Source organism: Anomaloglossus baeobatrachus, chromosome 10, assembly GCF_048569485.1.
Source record: "Anomaloglossus baeobatrachus isolate aAnoBae1 chromosome 10, aAnoBae1.hap1, whole genome shotgun sequence".
Lineage (NCBI taxonomy): Eukaryota > Metazoa > Chordata > Amphibia > Anura > Aromobatidae > Anomaloglossus > Anomaloglossus baeobatrachus.
The window spans coordinates 46,248,708-46,274,423 of record NC_134362.1 but is presented as its reverse complement, the minus strand read 5'-3'; the positions used below and the strand labels follow the sequence as shown (position 1 = coordinate 46,274,423).

Below are 25,716 nucleotides of genomic sequence, written 5' to 3'. Positions count from 1 at the left end.
CACAGCAAAGCCTGTTTTAGTGACTAAAACCAACTTTATTAAATATTATTATACCGTAATTATTTTACCTTAATTACAGGTTCATGAAAGCGTAAAACTAGCTGATTTCACTGGGGATCGAACCCAGGACCTTCTGCGTGTAAAGCAGATGTGATAACCACTACACTATGAAACCTGATGAAGGGCTGCAGAGTGTTGGCTTCTAGAGCAGAATAATGACTGCCAGGGATTTTCTACTGGATGTAAAGTTTGGTTAATGACCAGTTTATTATTTGTTTTTATTACATATTTCACCATTTATTTATTTTTTTTCCAACAATGTGATTTTCCTTAAAATGAAGTTGATATTGAATGTGTTACTTTGGTTTCTACATAGTTTGTTCTTTTCTACATAGTTTGTTATTTTCTGCATAGTTTGTTCTTTCTGTAAATCAGATGGGACTTTTTTGCCATGAGAATGGTCTTGTTTTTAAAGGAACGATATTTTTTGAGAGTGAATTCAACATCATTCTTGTAATTTTCAATTATATTTTTGTACTAAAATGTTCTGAAGAAAATTCAACTTCATGGCTTCATCGGGCGTTGAAGCCGAGAATCTGTCCAGCAGCTATAATTTTTTTCAATTGTAAGATATTATTGATTTTTAAGAAAACACAGAGCACTTAACAAATCAGCACATGAAGTGCCAATACTGACATATACACTTGCCTAAGTGACTATAGCTTGGAAGAGAGAAACAGGAGGAGGGAGAAAAAATATGTAGTAACTAGAATGAGAGCGAGAGAGAATCGCCCTCTGGAACAGATCCAAAAAGTTGTTAGAACTCTGAAGACGGGAATCACCACTCCAGAGAAAGAGCCCTTGAGAATCCCTGAGGTATAGTTGTATCCCAGATAGCCACCCCTATCTCAGGATAGGTTGCTATAATGGGGAGGAAAGGAAGGCCTTCCAGTGGAACTATTTGGTGGCAGCACTAGCTTATTTTTTTATAGGATTGCGCCACCAGGGTCTCCATACAGTAAATTAGAGAAATCTTCTCAAAGCATTCCTCTAATGAAGGAGGGTCAGGGGACCTCCAATGATGTGGAATTATTGTCTTAGTTGCTTGTAATAGGTGCCTTAGCAGAAATTTTTTATAGGTGGCCTTGGACATTGGAAACATGAACTGAAGCCCCGCCTTTGAAGAGACAGGCACTGAAAGACCTGTGATTTCTTTTACTGTCCCGAGTTCCCCCTGCCAGAACGATCGAAGTATCGGACAAGACCACCATACCCGAGTTCCATCTGCCAAAACGCTCAAAGTGTCGGACAAGACCACCAATCCCAAGTTCCCCCTGCCAGAACGCTCGAAATGTTGGACAAGACCACCATACCCAAGTTCCCCCTGCCAGAATACTCGAAGTGTCGGACAAGACCACCATACCTGAGTTCCCCCTGCCAGAACACTCGAAGTGTCGGACAAGACCACCATATATGAGACATGGTATCCTCCTCCAACCTTCAACGCCACCAATGACTAGACTTCCCCGGGAACCACCTCTGCAGAACCGCAGGAACCCGATACCATCGAGAGACAATCTTGAAACTCGTCTCCTGAGATTTTGTCGCCATTACAGATTTGTGGAACAAGGAAAAACACATCCCATTGTTATTGCGTGAAAGTGAGGTGGACTTCGAGTTCCCAGGCTCCGCAGAAGGGGGGGAATCCTCCATCTATCTACAGTTAATAAACCATAGAGGACTGATATAGAATCGGCCGGCCTAAAGGAGGCAGTGCATAGTTCTTCAAACCCTGACAGAAGGCTAGCAGCTATAATTTTGACTACTATGTAAAAACCCCGAAAAATGACATTGCCTTGTTAATCCCTGCATGACATTTGACATAAGTTTATGTCATGGTCGGTAAGGGGAACCTGGAAAAAGATTTCAAGCTGTTCCATGGTGAGCTTGTGGGCTCAGGAGTAGTGACGGGCAGACTTGGACTGTAAAGGCTAGATCTGCATGGGTTCAAAAGTACCTCAACCCTAGGCCTGGATTTCTCAGGGAACTCTGGGTAACGATCCAGGTCTGGAAACTGGGGTAATTAAAAAAAAAAAAAAAGGGGGAAAGCGGGCTCATCTGCTACATTTTTTCACCCATAGAAATCAAAGATTAAGTGCAAAAACACAGCAAAGCCTGTTTTAGTGACAAAAACCAACTTTATTAAATATTATTATACCGTAATTAGTTTACCTTTATTACAGGTTCATGAAAGCGTAAAACTAGCTGGTTTCACTGGGGATCGAACCCAGGACCTTCTGCGTGTAAAGCAGATGTGATAACCACTACACTATGAAACCTGATGAAGGGCTGCAGAGTGTTGGCTTCTAGAGCAGAATAATGACTGCCAGGGATTTTCTACTGGATGTAAAGTTTGGTTAATGACAAGTTTATTATTTGTTTTTATTACATATTTCACCATTTATTTATTTTTTTCCAACAATGTGATTTTCCTTAAAATGAAGTTGATATTGAATGTGTTACTTTGGTTTCTACATAGTTTGTTCTTTTCTACATAGTTTGTTATTTTCTGCATAGTTTGTTCTTTCTGTAAATCAGATGGGACTATTTTGCCATGAGAATGGTCTTGTTTTTAAAGGAACAATATTTTTTGAGAGTGAATTCAACATCATTCCTTTAATTTTCAATTATATTTTTGTACTAAAATGTTCTGAAGAAAATTCACCTTCATGGCTTCATCGGGCGTTGAAGCCGAGAATCTGTCCAGCAGCTATAATTTTTTTCAATTGTAAGATTTTATTGATTTTTAAGAAAACACAGAGCACTTAACAAATCAGCACATGAAGTGCCAACACTGACATATACACTTGCCTAAGTGACTATAGCTTGGAAGAGAGAAACAGGAGGAGGGAGAAAAAATATGTAGTAACTAGAATGAGAGCGAGAGAGAATCGCCCTCTGGAGCAGATCCAAAAAGTTGTTAGAACTCTGAAGACGGGAATCACCACTCCAGAGAAAGAGCCCTTGAGAATCCCTGAGGTATAGTTGTATCTCAGATAGCCACCCCTATCTCAGGATAGGTTGCTATAATGGGGAGGAAAGGAAGGCCTTCCAGTGGAACTATTTGGTGGCAGCACTAGCTTATTTTTTTATAGGATTGCGCCACCAGGGTCTCCATACAGTAAATTAGAGAAATCTTCTCAAACCATTCCTCTAATGAAGGAGGGTCAGGGGACCTCCAATGATGTGGAATTATTGTCTTAGTTGCTTGTAATAGGTGCCTTAGCAGAAATTTTTTATAGGTGGCCTTGGACATTGGAAAGATGAACTGAAGCCCCGCCTTTGAAGAGACAGGCACTGAAAGACCTGTGATTTCTTTTACTGTCCCGAGTTCCCCCTGCCAAAACGCTCAAAGTGTCGGACAAGACCACCAAACCCGAGTTCCCCCTGCCAGAACGCTCGAAGTGTTGGACAAGACCACCATACCCAAGTTCCCCCTGCCAGAATGCTCGAAGTGTCGGACAAGAACACCATACCCGAGTTCCCCCTGCCAGAACACTCGAAGTGTCGGACAAGACCACCATATATGAGACATGGCATCCTCCTCCAACCTTCAACGCCACCAATGACTAGACTTCCCCGGGAACCACCTCTGCAGAACCGCAGGAACCCGATACCATCGAGAGACAATCTTGAAACTCGTCTCCTGAGATTTTGTCGCCATTACAGATTTGTGGAACAAGGAAAAACACATCCCATTGTTATTGCGTGAAAGTGAGGTGGACTTCGAGTTCCCAGGCTCCGCAGAAGGGGGGGGCATCCTCCATCTATCTACAGTTAATAAACCATAGAGGACTGATATAGAATCGGCCGGCCTAAAGGAGGCAGTGCATAGTTCTTCAAACCCTGACAGAAGGCTAGCAGCTATAATTTTGACTACTATGTAAAAAACCCCGAAAAATGACATTGCCTTGTTTATCCCTGCATGACATTTGACATAAGTTTATGTCATGGTCGGTAAGGGGAACCTGGAAAAAGATTTCAAGCTGTTCCATGGTGAGCTTGTGGGCTCAGGAGTAGTGATGGGCAGACTTGGACTGTAAAGGCTAGATCTGCATGGGTTCACAAGTACCTCAACCCTGGGCCTGGATTTCTCAGGGAACTCTGGGTAACGATCCAGGTCTGGAAACTGGGGTAATTATAAAAAAAAAAAGGGGAAAGCAGGCTCATCTGCTACATTTTTTCACCCATAGAAATCAAAGAGTAAGTGCAAAAACACAGCAAAGCCTGTTTTAGTGACTAAAACCAACTTTATTAAATATTATTATACCGTAATTATTTTACCTTTATTACAGGTTCATGAAAGCGTAAAACTAGCTGATTTCACTGGGGATCGAACCCAGGACCTTCTGCGTGTAAAGCAGATGTGATAACCACTACACTATGAAACCTGATGAAGGGCTGCAGCGTGTTGGCTTCTAGAGCAGAATAATGACTGCCAGGGATTTTCTACTGGATGTAAAGTTTGGTTAATGACAAGTTTATTATTGGTTTTTATTACATATTTCACCATTTATTTTTTTTTTTTCCAACAATGTGATTTTCCTTAAAATGAAGTTGATATTGAATGTGTTACTTTGGTTTCTACATAGTTTGTTCTTTTCTACATAGTTTGTTATTTTCTGCATAGTTTGTTCTTTCTGTAAATCAGATGGGACTTTTTTGCCATGAGAATGGTCTTGTTTTTAAAGGAACGATATTTTTTGAGAGTGAATTCAACATCATTCTTGTAATTTTCAATTATATTTTTGTACTAAAATGTTCTGAAGAAAATTCACCTTCATGGCTTCATCGGGCGTTGAAGCCGAGAATCTGTCCAGCAGCTATAATTTTTTTCAATTGTAAGATTTTATTGATTTTTAAGAAAACACAGAGCACTTAACAAATCAGCACATGAAGTGCCAACACTGACATATACCCTTGCCTAAGTGACTATAGCTTGGAAGAGAGAAACAGGAGGAGGGAGAAAAAATATGTAGTAACTAGAATGAGAGCGAGAGAGAATCGCCCTCTGGAACACATCCAAAAAGTTGTTAGAACTCTGAAGACGGGAATCACCACTCCAGAGAAAGAGCCCTTGAGAATCCCTGAGGTATAGTTGTATCCCAGATAGCCACCCCTATCTCAGGATAGGTTGCTATAATGGGGAGGAAAGGAAGGCCTTCCAGTGGAACTATTTGGTGGCAGCACTAGCTTATTTTTTTATAGGATTGCGCCACCAGAGTCTCCATACAGTAAATTAGAGAAATCTTCTCAAACCATTCCTCTAATGAAGGAGGGTCAGGGGACCTCCAATGATGTGGAATTATTGTCTTAGTTGCTTGTAATAGGTGCCTTAGCAGAAATTTTTTATAGGTGGCCTTGGACATTGGAAACATCAACTGAAGCCCCGCCTTTGAAGAGACAGGCACTGAAAGACCTGTGATTTCTTTTACTGTCCCGAGTTCCCCCTGCCAGAACGTTCGAAGTGTCAGACAAGACCACCATACCCGAGTTCCATCTGCCAGAACGCTCAAAGTGTCGGACAAGACCACCAAACCCGAGTTCCCCCTGCCAGAACGCTCGAAGTGTTGGTCAAGACCACCATACCCGAGTTCCCCCTGCCAGAATACTCGAAGTGTCGGACAAGACCACCATACCCGAGTTCCCCCTGCCAGAACACTCGAAGTGTCGGACAAGACCACCATATATGAGACATGGTATCCTTCTCCAACCTTCAACGCCACCAATGACTAGACTTCCCCGGGAACCACCTCTGCAGAACCGCAGGAACCCGATACCATCGAGAGACAATCTTGAAACTCGTCTCCTGAGATTTTGTCGCCATTACAGATTTGTGGAACAAGGAAAAACACATCCCATTGTTATTGCGTGAAAGTGAGGTGGACTTCGAGTTCCCAGGCTCCGCAGAAGGGGGGGGGGCATCCTCCATCTATCTACAGTTAATAAACCATAGAGGACTGATATAGAATCGGCCGGCCTAAAGGAGGCAGTGCATAGTTCTTCAAACCCTGACAGAAGGCTAGCAGCTATAATTTTGACTACTATGTAAAAACCCCGAAAAATGACATTGCCTTGTTAATCCCTGCATGACATTTGACATAAGTTTATGTCATTGTCGGTAAGGGGAACCTGGAAAAAGATTTCAAGCTGTTCCATGGTGAGCTTGTGGGCTCAGGAGTAGTGATGGGCAGACTTGGACTGTAAAGGCTAGATCCGCATGGGTTCAAAAGTACCTCAACCCTGGGCCTGGATTTCTCAGGGAACTCTGGGTAACGATCCAGGTCTGGAAACTGGGGTAATTAAAAAAAAAAAAAAAAAAAAAGGGGAAAGCAGGCTCATTTGCTACATTTTTTCACCCATAGAAATCAAAGAGTAAGTGCAAAAACATGGCATAACCCGTTTTAGTGACTAAAACCAACTATTTTAAATATTATTATACCGTAATTATTTTACCTTTATTACAGGTTCATGAAAGCTTAAAACTAGCTGGTTTCACTGGGGATCGAACCCAGGACCTTCTGCGTGTAAAGCAGATGTGATAACCACTACACTATGAAACCTGATGAAGGGCTGCAGAGTGTTGGCTTCTAGAGCAGAATAATGACTGCCAGGGACTTTCTACTGGATGTAAAGTTTGGTTAATGACAAGTTTATTATTTGTTTTTATTACATATTTCACCATTTTTTTTTTTTTCCAACAATGTGATTTTCCTTAAAATGAAGTTGATATTGAATGTGTTACTTTGGTTTCTACATAGTTTGTTCTTTTCTACATAGTTTGTTATTTTCTGCATAATTTGTTCTTTCTGTAAATCAGATGGGACTTTTTTGCCATGAGAATGGTCTTGTTTTTAAAGGAACGATATTTTTTGAGAGTGAATTCAACATCATTTTTGTAATTTTCAATTATATTTTTGTACTAAAATGTTGTGAAGAAAATTCACCTTCATGGCTTCATCGGGCGTTGAAGCCGAGAAACTGTCCAGCAGCTATAATTTTTTTCAATTGTAAGATTTTATTGATTTTTAAGAAAACACAGAGCACTTAACAAATCAGCACATGAAGTGCCAACACTGACATATACACTTGCCTAAGTGACTATAGCTTGGAAGAGAGAAACAGGAGGAGGGAGAAAAAATATGTAGTAACTAGAATGAGACCGAGAGAGAATCGCCCTCTGGAACAGATCCAAAAAGTTAATAGAACTCTGAAGACGGGAATCACCACTCCAGAAAAAGAGCCCTTGAGAACCCCTGAGGTATAGTTGTATCCCAGATAGCCACCCCTATCTCAGGATAGGTTGCTATAATGGGGAGGAAAGGAAGGCCTTCCAGTGGAACTATCTGGTGGCAGCACTAGCTTATTTTTTTATAGGATTGCGCCACCAGGGTCTCCATACAGTAAATTAGAGAAATCTTCTCAAACCATTCCTCTAATGAAGGAGGGTCAGGGGACCTCCAATGATGTGGAATTATTGTCTTAGTTGCTTGTAATAGGTGCCTTAGCAGAAATTTTTTATAGGTGGCCTTGGACATTGGAAACATGAACTGAAGCCCCGCCTTTGAAGAGACAGGCACTGAAAGACCTGTGATTTCTTTTACTGTCCCGAGTTCCCCCTGCCAGAACGTTCGAAGTGTCGGACAAGACCACCATACCCGAGTTCCATCTGCCAAAACGCTCAAAGTGTCGGACAAGACCACCAAACTCAAGTTCCCCCTGCCAGAACGCTCGAAGTGTTGGACAAGACCACCATACCCGAGTTCCCCCTGCCAGAATGCTCGAAGTGTCGGACAAGACCACCATACCCGAGTTCCCCCTGCCAGAACACTCGAAGTGTCGGACAAGACCACCATATATGAGACATGGTATCCTCCTCCAACCTTCAACGCCACCAATGACTAGACTTCCCCGGGAACCACCTCTGCAGAACCGCAGGAACCCGATACCATCGAGAGATAATCTTGAAACTCGTCTCCTGAGATTTTGTCGCCATTACAGATTTGTGGAACAAGGAAAAACACATCCCATTGTTATTGCGTGAAAGTGAGGTGGACTTCGAGTTCCCAGGCTCCGCAGAAGGGGGGGGGGCATCCTCCATCTATCTACAGTTAATAAACCATAGAGGACTGATATAGAATCGGCCGGCCTAAAGGAGGCAGTGCATAGTTCTTCAAACCCTGACAGAAGGCTAGCAGCTATAATTTTGACTACTATGTAAAAACCCCGAAAAATGACATTGCCTTGTTAATCCCTTCATGACATTTGACATAAGTTTATGTCATGGTCGGTAAGGGGAACCTGGAAAAAGATTTCAAGCTGTTCCATGGTGAGCTTGTGGGCTCAGGAGTAGTGATGGGCAGACTTTGACTGTAAAGGCTAGTTCTGCATGGGTTCAAAAGTACCTCAACCGTGGGCCTAGATTTCTCAGGGAACTCTGGGTAACGATCCAGGTCTGGAAACTGGGGTAATTAAAAAAAAAAAAAAAAAAAAAGGGGAAAGCAGGCTCATCTGCTACATTTTTTCACCCATAGAAATCAAAGAGTAAGTGCAAAAACACAGCATAGCCCGTTTTAGTGACTAAAACCAACTTTATTAAATATTATTATACCATAATTATTTTACCTTTATTACAGGTTCATGAAAGCGTAAAACTAGCTGGTTTCACTGGGAATCGAACCCAGGACCTTCTGCGTGTAAAGCAGATGTGACAACCACTACACTATGAAACCTGATGAAGGGCTGCAGAGTGTTGGCTTCTAGAGCAGAATAATGACTGCCAGGGACTTTCTACTGGATGTAAAGTTTGGTTAATGACAAGTTTATTATTTGTTTTTATTACATATTTCACCATTTTTTTTCCAACAATGTGATTTTCCTTAAAATGAAGTTGATATTGAATGTGTTACTTTGGTTTCTACATAGTTTGTTCTTTTCTACATAGTTTGTTATTTTCTGCATAGTTTGTTCTTTCTGTAAATCAGATGGGACTTTTTTGCCATGAGAATGGTCTTGTTTTTAAAGGAACGATATTTTTTGAGAGTGAATTCAACATCATTTTTGTAATTTTCAATTATATTTTTGTACTAAAATGTTGTGAAGAAAATTCACCTTCATGGCTTCATCGGGCGTTGAAGCCGAGAATCTGTCCAGCAGCTATAATTTTTTTCAATTGTAAGATTTTATTGATTTTTAAGAAAACACAGAGCACTTAACAAATCAGCACATGAAGTGCCAACACTGACATATACACTTGCCTAAGTGACTATAGCTTGGAAGAGAGAAACAGGAGGAGGGAGAAAAAATATGTAGTAACTAGAATGAGAGCGAGAGAGAATCGCCCTCTGGAACAGATCCAAAAAGTTGTTAGAACTCTGAAGACGGGAATCACCACTCCAGAGAAAGAGCCCTTGGGAATCCCTGAGGTATAGTTGTATCCCAGATAGCCACCCCTATCTCATGATAGGTTGCTATAATGGGGAGGAAAGGAAGGCCTTCCAGTGGAACTATTTGGTGGCAGCACTAGCTTATTTTTTTATAGGATTGCGCCACCAGGGTCTCCATACAGTAAATTAGAGAAATCTTCTCAAACCATTCCTCTAATGAAGGAGGGTCAGGGGACCTCCAATGATGTGGAATTATTGTCTTAGTTGCTTGTAATAGGTGCCTTAGCAGAAATTTTTTATAGGTGGCCTTGGACATTGGAAACATGAACTGAAGCCCCGCCTTTGAAGAGACAGGCACTGAAAGACCTGTGATTTCTTTTACTGTCCCGAGTTCCCCCTGCCAGAACGTTCGAAGTGTCGGACAAGACCACCATACCCGAGTTCCATCTGCCAAAACGCTCAAAGTGTCGGACAAGACCACCAAACTCAAGTTCCCCCTGCCAGAACGCTCGAAGTGTTGGACAAGACCACCATACCCGAGTTCCCCCTGCCAGAACGCTCGAAGTGTCGGAAGAGACCACCATACCCGAGTTCCCCCTGCCAGAACACTCGAAGTGTCGGACAAGACCACCATATATGAGACATGGTATCCTCCTCCAACCTTCAACGCCACCAATGACTAGACTTCCCCGGGAACCACCTCTGCAGAACCGCAGGAACCCGATACCATCGAGAGACAATCTTGAAACTCGTCTCCTGAGATTTTGTCGCCATTACAGATTTGTGGAACGAGGAAAAACACATCCCATTGTTATTGCGTGAAAGTGAGGTGGACTTCGAGTTCCCAGGCTCCGCAGAAGGGGGGGGCATCCTCCATCTATCTACAGTTAATAAACCATAGAGGACTGATATAGAATCGGCCGGCCTAAAGGAGGCAGTGCATAGTTCTTCAAACCCTGACAGAAGGCTAGCAGCTATAATTTTGACTACTATGTAAAAAACCCCGAAAAATGACATTGCCTTGTTAATCCCTGCATGACATTTGACATAAGTTTATGTCATGGTCGGTAAGGGGAACCTGGAAAAAGATTTCAAGCTGTTCCATGGTGAGCTTGTGGGCTCAGGAGTAGTGATGGGCAGACTTGGACTGTAAAGGCTAGATCTGCATGGGTTCACAAGTACCTCAACCCTGGGCCTGGATTTCTCAGGGAACTCTGGGTAACGATCCAGGTCTGGAAACTGGGGTAATTAAAAAAAAAAAAGGGGGAAAGCAGGCTCATCTGCTACATTTTTTCACCCATAGAAATCAAAGAGTAAGTGCAAAAACACAGCAAAGCCTGTTTTAGTGACTAAAACCAACTTTATTAAATATTATTATACCGTAATTATTTTACCTTTATTACAGGTTCATGAAAGCGTAAAACTAGCTGATTTCACTGGGGATCGAACCCAGGACCTTCTGCGTGTAAAGCAGATGTGATAACCACTACACTATGAAACCTGATGAAGGGCTGCAGCGTGTTGGCTTCTAGAGCAGAATAATGACTGCCAGGGATTTTCTACTGGATGTAAAGTTTGGTTAATGACAAGTTTATTATTGGTTTTTATTACATATTTCACCATTTATTTTTTTTTTTTCCAACAATGTGATTTTCCTTAAAATGAAGTTGATATTGAATGTGTTACTTTGGTTTCTACATAGTTTGTTCTTTTCTACATAGTTTGTTATTTTCTGCATAGTTTGTTCTTTCTGTAAATCAGATGGGACTTTTTTGCCATGAGAATGGTCTTGTTTTTAAAGGAACGATATTTTTTGAGAGTGAATTCAACATCATTCTTGTAATTTTCAATTATATTTTTGTACTAAAATGTTCTGAAGAAAATTCACCTTCATGGCTTCATCGGGCGTTGAAGCCGAGAATCTGTCCAGCAGCTATAATTTTTTTCAATTGTAAGATTTTATTGATTTTTAAGAAAACACAGAGCACTTAACAAATCAGCACATGAAGTGCCAACACTGACATATACCCTTGCCTAAGTGACTATAGCTTGGAAGAGAGAAACAGGAGGAGGGAGAAAAAATAAGTAGTAACTAGAATGAGAGCGAGAGAGAATCGCCCTCTGGAACACATCCAAAAAGTTGTTAGAACTCTGAAGACGGGAATCACCACTCCAGAGAAAGAGCCCTTGAGAATCCCTGAGGTATAGTTGTATCCCAGATAGCCACCCCTATCTCAGGATAGGTTGCTATAATGGGGAGGAAAGGAAGGCCTTCCAGTGGAACTATTTGGTGGCAGCACTAGCTTATTTTTTTATAGGATTGCACCACCAGAGTCTCCATACAGTAAATTAGAGAAATCTTCTCAAACCATTCCTCTAATGAAGGAGGGTCAGGGGACCTCCAATGATGTGGAATTATTGTCTTAGTTGCTTGTAATAGGTGCCTTAGCAGAAATTTTTTATAGGTGGCCTTGGACATTGGAAACATGAACTGAAGCCCCGCCTTTGAAGAGACAGGCACTGAAAGACCTGTGATTTCTTTTACTGTCCCGAGTTCCCCCTGCCAGAACGTTCGAAGTGTCAGACAAGACCACCATACCCGAGTTCCATCTGCCAGAACGCTCAAAGTGTCGGACAAGACCACCAAACCCGAGTTCCCCCTGCCAGAACGCTCGAAGTGTTGGTCAAGACCACCATACCCGAGTTCCCCCTGCCAGAATACTCGAAGTGTCGGACAAGACCACCATACCCGAGTTCCCCCTGCCAGAACACTCGAAGTGTCGGACAAGACCACCATATATGAGACATGGTATCCTTCTCCAACCTTCAACACCACCAATGACTAGACTTCCCCGGGAACCACCTCTGCAGAACCGCAGGAACCCGATACCATCGAGAGACAATCTTGAAACTCGTCTCCTGAGATTTTGTCGCCATTACAGATTTGTGGAACAAGGAAAAACACATCCCATTGTTATTGCGTGAAAGTGAGGTGGACTTCGAGTTCCCAGGCTCCGCAGAAGGGGGGGGGGCATCCTCCATCTATCTACAGTTAATAAACCATAGAGGACTGATATAGAATCGGCCGGCCTAAAGGAGGCAGTGCATAGTTCTTCAAACCCTGACAGAAGGCTAGCAGCTATAATTTTGACTACTATGTAAAAACCCCGAAAAATGACATTGCCTTGTTAATCCCTGCATGACATTTGACATAAGTTTATGTCATTGTCGGTAAGGGGAACCTGGAAAAAGATTTCAAGCTGTTCCATGGTGAGCTTGTGGGCTCAGGAGTAGTGATGGGCAGACTTGGACTGTAAAGGCTAGATCCGCATGGGTTCAAAAGTACCTCAACCCTGGGCCTGGATTTCTCAGGGAACTCTGGGTATCGATCCAGGTCTGGAAACTGGGGTAATTAAAAAAAAAAAAAAAAAAAGGGGAAAGCAGGCTCATTTGCTACATTTTTTCACCCATAGAAATCAAAGAGTAAGTGCAAAAACATAGCATAGCCCGTTTTAGTGACTAAAACCAACTTTTTTAAATATTATTATACCGTAATTATTTTACCTTTATTACAGGTTCATGAAAGCTTAAAACTAGCTGGTTTCACTGGGGATCGAACCCAGGACCTTCTGCGTGTAAAGCAGATGTGATAACCACTACACTATGAAACCTGATGAAGGGCTGCAGAGTGTTGGCTTCTAGAGCAGAATAATGACTGCCAGGGACTTTCTACTGGATGTAAAGTTTGGTTAATGACAAGTTTATTATTTGTTTTTATTACATATTTCACCATTTTTTTTCCAACAATGTGATTTTCCTTAAAATGAAGTTTATATTGAATATGTTACTTTGGTTTCTACATAGTTTGTTCTTTTCTACATAGTTTGTTATTTTCTGCATAGTTTGTTCTTTCTGTAAATCAGATGGGACTTTTTTGCCATGAGAATGGTCTTGTTTTTAAAGGAACGATATTTTTTGAGAGTGAATTCAACATCATTTTTGTAATTTTCAATTATATTTTTGTACTAAAATGTTGTGAAGAAAATTCACCTTCATGGCTTCATCGGGCATTGAAGCCGAGAATCTGTCCAGCAGCTATAATTTTTTTCAATTGTAAGATTTTATTGATTTTTAAGAAAACACAGAGCACTTAACAAATCAGCACATGAAGTGCCAACACTGACATATACACTTGCCTAAGTGACTATAGCTTGGAAGAGAGAAACAGGAGCAGGGAGAAAAAATATGTAGTAACTAGAATGAGAGCGAGAGAGAATCGCCCTCTGGAACAGATCCAAAAAGTTGTTAGAACTCTGAAGACGGGAATCACCACTCCAGAGAAAGAGCCCTTGGGAATCCCTGAGGTATAGTTGTATCCCAGATAGCCACCCCTATCTCATGATAGGTTGCTATAATGGGGAGGAAAGGAAGGCCTTCCAGTGGAACTATTTGGTGGCAGCACTTGCTTATTTTTTTATAGGATTGCGCCACCAGGGTCTCCATACAGTAAATTAGAGAAATCTTCTCAAACCATTCCTCTAATGAAGGAGGGTCAGGGGACCTCCAATGATGTGGAATTATTGTCTTAGTTGCTTGTAATAGGTGCCTTAGCAGAAATTTTTTATAGGTGGCCTTGGACATTGGAAACATGAACTGAAGCCCCGCCTTTGAAGAGACAGGCACTGAAAGACCTGTGATTTCTTTTACTGTCCCGAGTTCCCCCTGCCAGAACGTTCGAAGTGTCGGACAAGACCACCATACCCGAGATCCATCTGCCAAAACGCTCAAAGTGTCGGACAAGACCACCAAACTCGAGTTCCCCCTGCCAGAACGCTCGAAGTGTTGGACAAGACCACCATACCCGAGTTCCCCCTGCCAGAACGCTCGAAGTGTCGGACAAGACCACCATACCCGAGTTCCCCCTGCCAGAACACTCGAAGTGTCGGACAAGACCACCATATATGAGACATGGTATCCTCCTCCAACCTTCAACGCCACCAATGACTAGACTTCCCCGGGAACCACCTCTGCAGAACCGCAGGAACCCAATACCATCGAGAGACAATCTTGAAACTCGTCTCCTGAGATTTTGTCGCCATTACAGATTTGCGGAACAAGGAAAAACACATCCCATTGTTATTGCGTGAAAGTGAGGTGGACTTCGAGTTCTCAGGCTCCGCAGAAGGGGGGGGGCATCCTCCATCTATCTACAGTTAATAAACCATAGAGGACTGATATAGAATCGGCCGGCCTAAAGGAGGCAGTGCTTCTTCAAACCCTGACAGAAGGCTAGCAGCTATAATTTTGACTACTATGTAAAAACCCCGAAAAATGACATTGCCTTGTTAATCCCTTCATGACATTTGACATAAGTTTATGTCATGGTCGGTAAGGGGAACCTGGAAAAAGATTTCAAGCTGTTCCATGGTGAGCTTGTGGGCTCAGGAGTAGTGATGGGCAGACTTGGACTGTAAAGGCTAGATCTTCATGGGTACAAAAGTACCTCAACCCTGGGCCTGGATTTCTCAGGGAACTCTGGGTAACGATCCAGGTCTGGAAACTGGGGTAATGAAAAAAAAAAAAAAAAAAAGGGGAAAGCAGGCTCATTTGTTACATTTTTTCACCCATAGAAATCAAAGAGTAAGTGCAAAAACATAGCATAGCCCGTTTTAGTGACTAAAACCAACTTTTTTAAATATTATTATACCGTAATTATTTTACCTTTATTACAGGTTCATGAAAGCTTAAAACTAGCTGGTTTCACTGGGGATCGAACCCAGGACCTTCTGCGTGTAAAGCAGATGTGATAACCACTACACTATGAAACCTGATGAAGGGCTGCAGAGTGTTGGCTTCTAGAGCAGAATAATGACTGCCAGGGACTTTCTACTGGATGTAAAGTTTGGTTAATGACAAGTTTATTATTTGTTTTTATTACATATTTCACCATTTTTTTTTTTTTCCAACAATGTGATTTTCCTTAAAATGAAGTTGATATTGAATGTGTTACTTTGGTTTCTACATAGTTTGTTCTTTTCTACATAGTTTGTTATTTTCTGCATAATTTGTTCTTTCTGTAAATCAGATGGGACTTTTTTGCCATGAGAATGGTCTTGTTTTTAAAGGAACGATATTTTTTGAGAGTAAATTCAACATCATTTTTGTAATTTTCAATTATATTTTTGTACTAAAATGTTGTGAAGAAAATTCACCTTCATGGCTTCATCGGGCGTTGAAGCCGAGAATCTGTCCAGCAGCTATAATTTTTTTCAATTGTAAGATTTTATTGATTTTTAAGAAAACACAGAGCACTTAACAAATCAGCACATGAAGTGCCAACACTGACATATACACTTGCCTAAGTGACTATAGCTTGGAAGAGAGAAACAGGAGGAGGGAGAAAAAATATGTAGTAACTAGAATGAGACCGAGAGAGAATCGCCCTCTGGAACAGATCCAAAAAGTTGTTAGAACTCTGAAGACGGGAATCACCACTCCAGAGAAAGAGCCCTTGGGAATCCCTGAGGTATAGTTGTATCCCAGATAGCCACCCCTATCTCAGGATAGGTTGCTATAATGGGGAGGAAAGGAAGGCCTTCCAGTGGAACTATTTGGTGGCAGCACTAGCTTATTTTTTTATAGGATTGCGCCACCAGGGTCTCCATACAGTAAATTAGAGAAATCTTCTCAAACCATTCCTCTAATGAAGGAGGGTCAGGGGACCTCCAATGATGTGGAATTATTGTCTTAGTTGCTTGTAATAGGTGCCTTAGCAGAAATTTTTTATAGGTGGCCTTGGACATTGGAAACATGAACTGAAGCCCCGCCTTTGAAGAGACAGGCACTGAAAGAGCTGTGATTTCTTTTACTGTCCCGAGTTCCCCCTGCCAGAATGTTCGAAGTGTCGGACAAGACCACCATACCCGAGTTCCATCTGCCAAAACGCTCAAAGTGTCGGACAAGAACACCAAACCCAAGTTCCCCCTGCCAGAACGCTCGAAGTGTTGGACAAGACCACCATACCCGAGTTCCCCCTGCCAGAATGCTCGAAGTGTCGGACAAGACCACCATACCCGAGTTCCCCCTGCCAGAACACTCGAAGTGTCGGACAAGACCACCATATATGAGACATGGTATCCTCCTCCAACCTTCAACGCCACCAATGACTAGACTTCCCCGGGAACCACCTCTGCAGAACCGCAGGAACCCGATACCATCGAGAGATAATCTTGAAACTCGTCTCCTGAGATTTTGTCGCCATTACAGATTTGTGGAACAAGGAAAAACACATCCCATTGTTATTGCGTGAAAGTGAGGTGGACTTCGAGTTCCCAGGCTCCGCAGAAGGGGGGGGCATCCTCCATCTATCTACAGTTAATAAACCATAGAGGACTGATATAGAATCGGCCGGCCTAAAGGAGGCAGTGCATAGTTCTTCAAACCCTGACAGAAGGCTAGCAGCTATAATTTTGACTACTATGTAAAAACCCCGAAAAATGACATTGCCTTGTTAATCCCTTCATGACATTTGACATAAGTTTATGTCATTGTCGGTAAGGGGAACCTGGAAAAAGATTTCAAGCTGTTCCATGGTGAGCTTGTGGGCTCAGGAGTAGTGATGGGCAGACTTGGACTGTAAAGGCTAGATCTGCATGGGTTCACAAGTACCTCAACCCTGGGCCTGGATTTCTCAGGGAACTCTGGGTAACGATCCAGGTCTGGAAACTGGGGTAATTAAAAAAAAAAAAAAGGGGAAAGCAGGCTCATCTGCTACATTTTTTCACCCATAGAAATCAAAGAGTAAGTGCAAAAACACAGCAAAGCCTGTTTTAGTGACTAAAACCAACTTTTTTAAATATTATTATACCGTAATTATTTTACCTTTATTACAGGTTCATGAAAGCGTAAAACTAGCTGATTTCACTGGGGATCGAACCCAGGACCTTCTGCGTGTAAAGCAGATGTGATAACCACTACACTATGAAACCTGATGAAGGGCTGCAGCGTGTTGGCTTCTAGAGCAGAATAATGACTGCCAGGGATTTTCTACTGGATGTAAAGTTTGGTTAATGACAAGTTTATTATTGGTTTTTATTACATATTTCACCATTTATTTTTTTTTTTTCCAACAATGTGATTTTCCTTAAAATGAAGTTGATATTGAATGTGTTACTTTGGTTTCTACATAGTTTGTTCTTTTCTACATAGTTTGTTATTTTCTGCATAGTTTGTTCTTTCTGTAAATCAGATGGGACTTTTTTGCCATGAGAATGGTCTTGTTTTTAAAGGAACGATATTTTTTGAGAGTGAATTCAACATCATTCTTGTAATTTTCAATTATATTTTTGTACTAAAATGTTCTGAAGAAAATTCACCTTCATGGCTTCATCGGGCGTTGAAGCCGAGAATCTGTCCAGCAGCTATAATTTTTTTCAATTGTAAGATTTTATTGATTTTTAAGAAAACACAGAGCACTTAACAAATCAGCACATGAAGTGCCAACACTGACATATACCCTTGCCTAAGTGACTATAGCTTGGAAGAGAGAAACAGGAGGAGGGAGAAAAAATAAGTAGTAACTAGAATGAGAGCGAGAGAGAATCGCCCTCTGGAACACATCCAAAAAGTTGTTAGAACTCTGAAGACGGGAATCACCACTCCAGAGAAAGAGCCCTTGAGAATCCCTGAGGTATAGTTGTATCCCAGATAGCCACCCCTATCTCAGGATAGGTTGCTATAATGGGGAGGAAAGGAAGGCCTTCCAGTGGAACTATTTGGTGGCAGCACTAGCTTATTTTTTTATAGGATTGCACCACCAGAGTCTCCATACAGTAAATTAGAGAAATCTTCTCAAACCATTCCTCTAATGAAGGAGGGTCAGGGGACCTCCAATGATGTGGAATTATTGTCTTAGTTGCTTGTAATAGGTGCCTTAGCAGAAATTTTTTATAGGTGGCCTTGGACATTGGAAACATGAACTGAAGCCCCGCCTTTGAAGAGACAGGCACTGAAAGACCTGTGATTTCTTTTACTGTCCCGAGTTCCCCCTGCCAGAACGTTCGAAGTGTCAGACAAGACCACCATACCCGAGTTCCATCTGCCAGAACGCTCAAAGTGTCGGACAAGACCACCAAACCCGAGTTCCCCCTGCCAGAACGCTCGAAGTGTTGGTCAAGACCACCATACCCGAGTTCCCCCTGCCAGAATACTCGAAGTGTCGGACAAGACCACCATACCCGAGTTCCCCCTGCCAGAACACTCGAAGTGTCGGACAAGACCACCATATATGAGACATGGTATCCTTCTCCAACCTTCAACGCCACCAATGACTAGACTTCCCCGGGAACCACCTCTGCAGAACCGCAGGAACCCGATACCATCGAGAGACAATCTTGAAACTCGTCTCCTGAGATTTTGTCGCCATTACAGATTTGTGGAACAAGGAAAAACACATCCCATTGTTATTGCGTGAAAGTGAGGTGGACTTCGAGTTCCCAGGCTCCGCAGAAGGGGGGGGGGGCATCCTCCATCTATCTACAGTTAATAAACCATAGAGGACTGATATAGAATCGGCCGGCCTAAAGGAGGCAGTGCATAGTTCTTCAAACCCTGACAGAAGGCTAGCAGCTATAATTTTGACTACTATGTAAAAACCCCGAAAAATGACATTGCCTTGTTAATCCCTGCATGACATTTGACATAAGTTTATGTCATTGTCGGTAAGGGGAACCTGGAAAAAGATTTCAAGCTGTTCCATGGTGAGCTTGTGGGCTCAGGAGTAGTGATGGGCAGACTTGGACTGTAAAGGCTAGATCCGCATGGGTTCAAAAGTACCTCAACCCTGGGCCTGGATTTCTCAGGGAACTCTGGGTATCGATCCAGGTCTGGAAACTGGGGTAATTAAAAAAAAAAAGGGGAAAGCAGGCTCATTTGCTACATTTTTTCACCCATAGAAATCAAAGAGTAAGTGCAAAAACATAGCATAGCCCGTTTTAGTGACTAAAACCAACTTTTTTAAATATTATTATACCGTAATTATTTTACCTTTATTACAGGTTCATGAAAGCTTAAAACTAGCTGGTTTCACTGGGGATCGAACCCAGGACCTTCTGCGTGTAAAGCAGATGTGATAACCACTACACTATGAAACCTGATGAAGGGCTGCAGAGTGTTGGCTTCTAGAGCAGAATAATGACTGCCAGGGACTTTCTACTGGATGTAAAGTTTGGTTAATGACAAGTTTATTATTTGTTTTTATTACATATTTCACCATTTTTTTTCCAACAATGTGATTTTCCTTAAAATGAAGTTTATATTGAATATGTTACTTTGGTTTCTACATAGTTTGTTCTTTTCTACATAGTTTGTTATTTTCTGCATAGTTTGTTCTTTCTGTAAATCAGATGGGACTTTTTTGCCATGAGAATGGTCTTGTTTTTAAAGGAACGATATTTTTTGAGAGTGAATTCAACATCATTTTTGTAATTTTCAATTATATTTTTGTACTAAAATGTTGTGAAGAAAATTCACCTTCATGGCTTCATCGGGCGTTGAAGCCGAGAATCTGTCCAGCAGCTATAATTTTTTTCAATTGTAAGATTTTATTGATTTTTAAGAAAACACAGAGCACTTAACAAATCAGCACATGAAGTGCCAACACTGACATATACACTTGCCTAAGTGACTATAGCTTGGAAGAGAGAAACAGGAGGAGGGAGAAAAAATATGTAGTAACTAGAATGAGACCGAGAGAGAATCGCCCTCTGGAACAGATCCAAAAAGTTGTTAGAACTCTGAAGACGGGAATCACCACTCCAGAGAAAGAGCCCTTGGGAATCCCTGAGGTATAGTTGTATCCCAGATAGCCACCCCTATCTCAGGATAGGTTGCTATAATGGGGAGGAAAGGAAGGCCTTCCAGTGGAACTATTTGGTGGCAGCACTAGCTTATTTTTTTATAGGATTGCGCCACCAGGGTCTCCATACAGTAAATTAGAGAAATCTTCTCAAACCATTCCTCTAATGAAGGAGGGTCAGGGGACCTCCAATGATGTGGAATTATTGTCTTAGTTGCTTGTAATAGGTGCCTTAGCAGAAATTTTTTATAGGTGGCCTTGGACATTGGAAACATGAACTGAAGCCCCGCCTTTGAAGAGACAGGCACTGAAAGAGCTGTGATTTCTTTTACTGTCCCGAGTTCCCCCTGCCAGAATGTTCGAAGTGTCGGACAAGACCACCATACCCGAGTTCCATCTGCCAAAACGCTCAAAGTGTCGGACAAGAACACCAAACCCAAGTTCCCCCTGCCAGAACGCTCGAAGTGTTGGACAAGACCACCATACCCGAGTTCCCCTGCCAGAATGCTCGAAGTGTCGGACAAGACCACCATACCCGAGTTCCCCCTGCCAGAACACTCGAAGTGTCGGACAAGACCACCATATATGAGACATGGTATCCTCCTCCAACCTTCAACGCCACCAATGACTAGACTTCCCCGGGAACCACCTCTGCAGAACCGCAGGAACCCGATACCATCGAGAGATAATCTTGAAACTCGTCTCCTGAGATTTTGTCGCCATTACAGATTTGTGGAACAAGGAAAAACACATCCCATTGTTATTGCGTGAAAGTGAGGTGGACTTCGAGTTCCCAGGCTCCGCAGAAGGGGGGGGCATCCTCCATCTATCTACAGTTAATAAACCATAGAGGACTGATATAGAATCGGCCGGCCTAAAGGAGGCAGTGCATAGTTCTTCAAACCCTGACAGAAGGCTAGCAGCTATAATTTTGACTACTATGTAAAAACCCCGAAAAATGACATTGCCTTGTTAATCCCTTCATGACATTTGACATAAGTTTATGTCATGGTCGGTAAGGGGAACCTGGAAAAAGATTTCAAGCTGTTCCATGGTGAGCTTGTGGGCTCAGGAGTAGTGATGGGCAGACTTGGACTGTAAAGGCTAGATCTGCATGGGTTCACAAGTACCTCAACCCTGGGCCTGGATTTCTCAGGGAACTCTGGGTAACGATCCAGGTCTGGAAACTGGGGTAATTAAAAAAAAAAAAAAGGGGAAAGCAGGCTCATCTGCTACATTTTTTCACCCATAGAAATCAAAGAGTAAGTGCAAAAACACAGCAAAGCCTGTTTTAGTGACTAAAACCAACTTTTTTAAATATTATTATACCGTAATTATTTTACCTTTATTACAGGTTCATGAAAGCGTAAAACTAGCTGATTTCACTGGGGATCGAACCCAGGACCTTCTGCGTGTAAAGCAGATGTGATAACCACTACACTATGAAACCTGATGAAGGGCTGCAGCGTGTTGGCTTCTAGAGCAGAATAATGACTGCCAGGGATTTTCTACTGGATGTAAAGTTTGGTTAATGACAAGTTTATTATTGGTTTTTATTACATATTTCACCATTTATTTTTTTTTTTTCCAACAATGTGATTTTCCTTAAAATGAAGTTGATATTGAATGTGTTACTTTGGTTTCTACATAGTTTGTTCTTTTCTACATAGTTTGTTATTTTCTGCATAGTTTGTTCTTTCTGTAAATCAGATGGGACTTTTTTGCCATGAGAATGGTCTTGTTTTTAAAGGAACGATATTTTTTGAGAGTGAATTCAACATCATTCTTGTAATTTTCAATTATATTTTTGTACTAAAATGTTCTGAAGAAAATTCACCTTCATGGCTTCATCGGGCGTTGAAGCCGAGAATCTGTCCAGCAGCTATAATTTTTTTCAATTGTAAGATTTTATTGATTTTTAAGAAAACACAGAGCACTTAACAAATCAGCACATGAAGTGCCAACACTGACATATACCCTTGCCTAAGTGACTATAGCTTGGAAGAGAGAAACAGGAGGAGGGAGAAAAAATAAGTAGTAACTAGAATGAGAGCGAGAGAGAATCGCCCTCTGGAACACATCCAAAAAGTTGTTAGAACTCTGAAGACGGGAATCACCACTCCAGAGAAAGAGCCCTTGAGAATCCCTGAGGTATAGTTGTATCCCAGATAGCCACCCCTATCTCAGGATAGGTTGCTATAATGGGGAGGAAAGGAAGGCCTTCCAGTGGAACTATTTGGTGGCAGCACTAGCTTATTTTTTTATAGGATTGCACCACCAGAGTCTCCATACAGTAAATTAGAGAAATCTTCTCAAACCATTCCTCTAATGAAGGAGGGTCAGGGGACCTCCAATGATGTGGAATTATTGTCTTAGTTGCTTGTAATAGGTGCCTTAGCAGAAATTTTTTATAGGTGGCCTTGGACATTGGAAACATGAACTGAAGCCCCGCCTTTGAAGAGACAGGCACTGAAAGACCTGTGATTTCTTTTACTGTCCCGAGTTCCCCCTGCCAGAACGTTCGAAGTGTCAGACAAGACCACCATACCCGAGTTCCATCTGCCAGAACGCTCAAAGTGTCGGACAAGACCACCAAACCCGAGTTCCCCCTGCCAGAACGCTCGAAGTGTTGGTCAAGACCACCATACCCGAGTTCCCCCTGCCAGAATACTCGAAGTGTCGGACAAGACCACCATACCCGAGTTCCCCCTGCCAGAACACTCGAAGTGTCGGACAAGACCACCATATATGAGACATGGTATCCTTCTCCAACCTTCAACGCCACCAATGACTAGACTTCCCCGGGAACCACCTCTGCAGAACCGCAGGAACCCGATACCATCGAGAGACAATCTTGAAACTCGTCTCCTGAGATTTTGTCGCCATTACAGATTTGTGGAACAAGGAAAAACACATCCCATTGTTATTGCGTGAAAGTGAGGTGGACTTCGAGTTCCCAGGCTCCGCAGAAGGGGGGGGGGGCATCCTCCATCTATCTACAGTTAATAAACCATAGAGGACTGATATAGAATCGGCCGGCCTAAAGGAGGCAGTGCATAGTTCTTCAAACCCTGACAGAAGGCTAGCAGCTATAATTTTGACTACTATGTAAAAACCCCGAAAAATGACATTGCCTTGTTAATCCCTGCATGACATTTGACATAAGTTTATGTCATTGTCGGTAAGGGGAACCTGGAAAAAGATTTCAAGCTGTTCCATGGTGAGCTTGTGGGCTCAGGAGTAGTGATGGGCAGACTTGGACTGTAAAGGCTAGATCCGCATGGGTTCAAAAGTACCTCAACCCTGGGCCTGGATTTCTCAGGGAACTCTGGGTATCGATCCAGGTCTGGAAACTGGGGTAATTAAAAAAAAAAAGGGGAAAGCAGGCTCATTTGCTACATTTTTTCACCCATAGAAATCAAAGAGTAAGTGCAAAAACATAGCATAGCCCGTTTTAGTGACTAAAACCAACTTTTTTAAATATTATTATACCGTAATTATTTTACCTTTATTACAGGTTCATGAAAGCTTAAAACTAGCTGGTTTCACTGGGGATCGAACCCAGGACCTTCTGCGTGTAAAGCAGATGTGATAACCACTACACTATGAAACCTGATGAAGGGCTGCAGAGTGTTGGCTTCTAGAGCAGAATAATGACTGCCAGGGACTTTCTACTGGATGTAAAGTTTGGTTAATGACAAGTTTATTATTTGTTTTTATTACATATTTCACCATTTATTTTTTTTTCCAACAATGTGATTTTCCTTAAAATGAAGTTGATATTGAATGTGTTACTTTGGTTTCTACATAGTTTGTTCTTTTCTACATGGTTTGTTATTTTCTGCATAGTTTGTTCTTTCTGTAAATCAGATGGGACTTTTTTGCCATGAGAATGGTCTTGTTTTTAAAGGAACGATATTTTTTGAGAGTGAATTCAACATCATTCTTGTAATTTTCAATTATATTTTTGTGATTTCTTTTACTGTCCCGAGTTCCCCCTGCCAGATCGTTCGAAGTGTCGGACAAGACCACCATACCCGAGTTCCATCTGCCAAAACGCTCAAAGTGTCGGACAAGACCACCAAACCCAAGTTCCCCCTGCCAGAACGCTCGAAGTGTTGGACAAGACCACCATACCCAAGTTCCCCCTGCCAGAATGCTCGAAGTAGCGGACAAGACCACCATACCCGAGTTCCCCCTGCCAGAACACTCGAAGTGTCGGACAAGACCACCATATATGAGACATGGTATCCTCCTCCAACCTTCAACACCACCAATGACTAGACTTCCCCGGGAACCACCTCTGCAGAACCGCAGGAACCCGATACCATCGAGAGACAATCTTGAAACTCGTCTCCTGAGATTTTGTCGCCATTACAGATTTGTGGAACAAGGAAAAACACATCCCATTGTTATTGCGTGAAAGTGAGGTGGACTTCGAGTTCCCAGGCTCCGCAGAAGGGGGGGGGGGCATCCTCCATCTATCTACAGTTAATAAACCATAGAGGACTGATATAGAATCGGCCGGCCTAAAGGAGGCAGTGCATAGTTCTTCAAACCCTGACAGAAGGCTAGCAGCTATAATTTTGACTACTATGTAAAAACCCCGAAAAATGACATTGCCTTGTTAATCCCTGTATGACATTTGACATAAGTTTATGTCATGGTCCGTAAGGGGAACCTGGAAAAAGATTACAAGCTGTTCCATGGGGAGCTTGTGGGCTCAGGAGTAGTGATGGGCAGACTTGGACTGTAAAGGCTACATCTGCATGGGTTCAAAAGTACCTCAACCCTGGTCCTGGATTTCTCAGTGAACTCTGGGTAACGATCCAGGTCTGGAAACTGAGGTAATTAAAAAAAAAAAGGGGAAAGCAGGCTCATCTGCTACATTTTTCCACCCATAGAAATCAAAGAGTAAGTGCAAAAACACAGCAAAGCCTGTTTTAGTGACTAAAACCAACTTTATTAAATATTATTATACCGTAATTATTTTACCTTTATTACAGGTTCATGAAAGCGTAAAACTAGTTGGTTTCACTGGGGATCGAACCCAGGACCTTCTACGTGTAAAGCAGGTGTGATAACCACTACACTATGAAACCTGATGAAGGGCTGCAGAGTGTTGGCTTCTAGAGCAGAATAATGACTGCCAGGGATTTTCTACTGGATGTAAAGTTTGGTTAATGACAAGTTTATTATTTGTTTTTATTACATATTTCACCATTTATTTTTTTTTTTCCAACAATGTGATTTTCCTTAAAATGAAGTTGATATTGAATGTGTTACTTTGGTTTCTACATAGTTTGTTCTTTTCTACATAGTTTGTTATTTTCTGCATAGTTTGTTCTTTCTGTAAATCAGATGGGACTTTTTTGCCATGAGAATGGTCTTGTTTTTAAAGGAACAATATTTTTT

At 42.0% G+C, this 25,716-nt stretch overlaps 13 non-coding genes across 13 annotated transcripts; all 13 read right to left on the bottom strand.

Annotated features, from left to right (window-relative positions):
- Positions 1–102: 102 nt before the first annotated feature.
- TRNAV-UAC (transfer RNA valine (anticodon UAC)) lies at positions 103–175 on the bottom strand. The gene has a single exon. It is a non-coding gene; the product is annotated as a tRNA-Val (tRNA).
- A 2,091-nt stretch (positions 176–2,266) lies between these two features.
- On the bottom strand, positions 2,267–2,339 carry TRNAV-UAC (transfer RNA valine (anticodon UAC)). The gene has a single exon. It is a non-coding gene; the product is annotated as a tRNA-Val (tRNA).
- Positions 2,340–4,378: 2,039 nt separating this feature from the next.
- On the bottom strand, positions 4,379–4,451 carry TRNAV-UAC (transfer RNA valine (anticodon UAC)). Its single transcript has one exon. It is a non-coding gene; the product is annotated as a tRNA-Val (tRNA).
- Positions 4,452–6,550: 2,099 nt separating this feature from the next.
- TRNAV-UAC (transfer RNA valine (anticodon UAC)) lies at positions 6,551–6,623 on the bottom strand. The gene has a single exon. It is a non-coding gene; the product is annotated as a tRNA-Val (tRNA).
- A 2,096-nt stretch (positions 6,624–8,719) lies between these two features.
- On the bottom strand, positions 8,720–8,792 carry TRNAV-UAC (transfer RNA valine (anticodon UAC)). The gene has a single exon. It is a non-coding gene; the product is annotated as a tRNA-Val (tRNA).
- A 2,082-nt stretch (positions 8,793–10,874) lies between these two features.
- On the bottom strand, positions 10,875–10,947 carry TRNAV-UAC (transfer RNA valine (anticodon UAC)). Its single transcript has one exon. It is a non-coding gene; the product is annotated as a tRNA-Val (tRNA).
- A 2,097-nt stretch (positions 10,948–13,044) lies between these two features.
- TRNAV-UAC (transfer RNA valine (anticodon UAC)) lies at positions 13,045–13,117 on the bottom strand. The gene has a single exon. It is a non-coding gene; the product is annotated as a tRNA-Val (tRNA).
- A 2,084-nt stretch (positions 13,118–15,201) lies between these two features.
- Positions 15,202–15,274, bottom strand: TRNAV-UAC (transfer RNA valine (anticodon UAC)). Its single transcript has one exon. It is a non-coding gene; the product is annotated as a tRNA-Val (tRNA).
- Positions 15,275–17,361: 2,087 nt separating this feature from the next.
- Positions 17,362–17,434, bottom strand: TRNAV-UAC (transfer RNA valine (anticodon UAC)). Its single transcript has one exon. It is a non-coding gene; the product is annotated as a tRNA-Val (tRNA).
- Positions 17,435–19,524: 2,090 nt separating this feature from the next.
- On the bottom strand, positions 19,525–19,597 carry TRNAV-UAC (transfer RNA valine (anticodon UAC)). Its single transcript has one exon. It is a non-coding gene; the product is annotated as a tRNA-Val (tRNA).
- Positions 19,598–21,678: 2,081 nt separating this feature from the next.
- Positions 21,679–21,751, bottom strand: TRNAV-UAC (transfer RNA valine (anticodon UAC)). The gene has a single exon. It is a non-coding gene; the product is annotated as a tRNA-Val (tRNA).
- A 2,090-nt stretch (positions 21,752–23,841) lies between these two features.
- TRNAV-UAC (transfer RNA valine (anticodon UAC)) lies at positions 23,842–23,914 on the bottom strand. The gene has a single exon. It is a non-coding gene; the product is annotated as a tRNA-Val (tRNA).
- A 1,416-nt stretch (positions 23,915–25,330) lies between these two features.
- Positions 25,331–25,403, bottom strand: TRNAV-UAC (transfer RNA valine (anticodon UAC)). Its single transcript has one exon. It is a non-coding gene; the product is annotated as a tRNA-Val (tRNA).
- Positions 25,404–25,716: the final 313 nt, after the last annotated feature.